The following is a 3,350-nucleotide window of genomic DNA, read 5'->3' as shown; positions in this document are numbered from 1 at the left end:
CATAATCACGTCATGGGATTATTTTACTCAAAACACCCTAAGGACCTCCCATGATACTTAAAATATCATACTTACCACTGAATCTATATCCCCTAAAATAGTGCCTGGTTCAGAATAAGGGAGTTTTAAAAAGTATTTTAAAAGTACTTTAAAAATAAGCATTTTAAAGAAGAATTTTTTTAAAAGAGTGAATTAATGAATCCAGGTGAACATCACAGATTGGGAATCATGCATAATTCCATTTGGGTCTCTTTTTTTAATTGTGGTAACACACATAACATTAAATTTACCATCTTAACTATTTTTAGGTGTACAGTACAGCAGTGATAACTGGAAGGTCGTTATTTCTCCTTCAGATTTGAAGTACAGTTTTGCCTGATATAGCATTCCTAGTTGGCAGGTTTTGTCTTTCAGGACTTTGAATATATCATCCCACTCCATTCTGGTTTGTAATGCTTCTGCTGAAAAATCCACTAAGGATCTTATGGGAGCTCCTTTTTACATAAGTCACTTTTCTCTCTCTGTTTCCAAGATTGTCTCTGCCTTTGACTTAGGATAATTTGATTATAAAGTGTCTCAGTGTGGACTTCTTTGGGTTCATCTTAGTGGGAGACTTTTGAACTTCTTGTATTTGGATGTCCATTTCCTTCATCAGATTCCTTCATCAGGCACATTTTTGGTTATTATTTTTTTAAGTAAGCTCTCTTCCTCTTTCTTTCTTTTCCTTCTTAGACACCCATGAGGCATATATTGGTCTGATTTATGGGTTTATCACACTTCTTTATTTTTTTTTCTTTTTGTTTCTCTGATTTGACAATTTTAAATGACCCATCTTCAAATTCACTGATTCTTTCTTCTGCTTGATCAAATCTGCCATTGAGCATCTGCCCCCCTGGTGAATTTTTCAATTCAGTTATTGTATTCTTCAGGTCCAGAATTTCTGTTTACTTTGGTTTTAATAGTTTCTATTTCTTTGCTGATATTCTCATTCTGCTCATTTATCATTTCCTGATTGCATTTAGCTGTATACCTGTGTTCTCTTGTAACTCATTCAGCTTCTGTAAGATAATTATGAATTCTTCTTCAAGTAATTCATAGATCTCTGTTTCTTTAGGTTTGGTCTGTAAAGACTAATTTTGTTCCTTTGGTTGGATTATGTTTCTCTGTTTCTTCATATGATTTGTCATTTTTTGCTGGGAGTTGTGTGTTTATAAAAACAGCTACTTCCAGTCTTTATGTACTGGCTTCATACAGGGGAAGATCTTCACTAACTGGCCTGACTAGAGATTCTGGTGGCCTCTCAAACTTTTTCTGGGGATGCATTGTATCTCGGCTTGTGTGAGTAATTACCCAATTAGAGAGTTTTACTGGTTTCTTTTTCAAGAGCTCTTAATCTCTTGTTCTATCTGATGTCTTTACGTGGTTCCATAGGTTCTCTCATGCTGCAATGAGCTGTTGAGCTCTTTGTCATCAGTGGCCCCCAGGCACCCAAAATATGCCAATTCCCATCAGCACCCTGGGTCAAGAGAGACAGAAAAACCAGTCCCTCCAGCAGATCTCTGAAAAGCTGGAATGTTGGACATACATTCCACTCTTCTCTTTCCCTCCCAAAGGCGAAATTTGTATTTGTTGCCTAACTAACTGTTCTTCTGTGACTTCTAAAAGTCTATCTTGTCCACTACCCCAGAGCCTACTGTACCCGCCCCCCATACTCACACATCAGAAGAAGAATAGTAACGAACAGTCTTTCCTTGACCAACCTCTAGTCAGACTCCTCCAAACCCTCTTCTCAATTAGGCTTCAAACTTGCCTATAAAAACTGAAGACTTTCAGCACCAATGGTTTTGTCCATTTACTACAATAAGAGACTTGAACAAACACTAACATAGTTTTTAACATCTCAAGGCTGCATCCCTAGGGCGATGACTCCATCTCCCTTAAGTTCCTGCCTGGGAAAGTTTGCCAAAAAAATTGCTGCTTGTTTCAGCCGACAAGTGACGATAGAACCTCTGTCTCCTGGTTTCTCTGGGAAGGTAGGAATGCAACTTTGATAAATCAAACCCAGTCAGCAAACCCAGATGGCCTAGTCACATGAACCTGCCTGCCTTCCCACTTTTCATAAATTTCCACTTCACTGACTCTTCTCAAGTCCCCACTCATCACATCCTCTCTAGTCCCTCATTCTGTCTTTAAATGTATGTATATATGCTTTTCAACAAGCAACAGAAACTATGATTGATAGTCATAATGGGAAATGAGATATAACTAGTTAATTATTAAAATAATAAACAATGCCCAGTCATCTCTGCACAAATCAAAGTTCAGTTCTGTTCACACTGGACTCTTTTCTTATCGTAATAGTCATTACTGATAAAAAGCTGTCCTTACCACTTTAACTAGTGACTGGCTTTGTTTATCTTTGACAGAAGACAGAATGGTGTTAGTGTCTTGATTTATTCACCACCTGATGCACATCTGCATTTAAATGTAAACTACAACTTGTAACTCAAAGGAATGAGTAGCTAGGGGAATTGAGGGCATCAAAAACAGGACAGTAGGAGAAATATTTGAGTTGGTTTCTTTGGCATATCACACAGGCACCACTGAGAGCTGGCCTTGCCCAGTGCTGTTTGGTAGTTCATGTAGAGACCAGCGTTCCTCTGACAAAACTGTCTCCATTCTAACATAATGCCTTGAAGTTTAAAGTTGCTGAAAACTCCTGGCTTAACTTTTGTAACTGCAATGCACTTGGATGGGTTTTCCAAATCGAAATGTCATTCAGTGACATGAGTTGCCACTGGGGGACTTTAGAGTTTACTTACTCCATAGATTCCCATCTGTGCTTCCAGTCTATGCATTGTTAACCATGTGAGCACCTGACAGCAAAATTCAAAGCAAGTGTTAAACCTGGCGTCTTAGTCTGCTTGGCCTGCCATGAGAAAACACATAGATTGGTGGCTTAAACAACAGAAATTTATTTTCTGGCAGTTCTGAGCCTGGGAAGTCCAAGATCATGGTGCCAGTTTATTTGGTTCCTGGTGAAGACTGTCTTTCTGACTTACAGATTGAAATCTTCTCGCTATGTCCTCATATGGTGGAGAAAGAGAAAGAGAGCTCTCTGGTGTCTCTTCTTACAAGGACACTAATCCTACTGTATCAAGGCCCCATCCTTATGACCTTGTTTAATCTTAGTTGCTGCTATGGAGGCCCTGTCTTCAAGCACAGTCATAATGGGAAGACACAATTCAGTTTATAGCACATGGTTTCTAATTAGAAGAGCTGGATTAAAGCTCGAGCTTTACAACTTGACTCAATAGCTTCCGAACCTTGGGTAAATCATTAGACCTCTC

The sequence above is a fragment of the Equus quagga genome, chromosome 14 (assembly GCF_021613505.1).
Source record: "Equus quagga isolate Etosha38 chromosome 14, UCLA_HA_Equagga_1.0, whole genome shotgun sequence".
Lineage (NCBI taxonomy): Eukaryota > Metazoa > Chordata > Mammalia > Perissodactyla > Equidae > Equus > Equus quagga.
Note: the sequence above shows the minus strand (reverse complement) of the source record.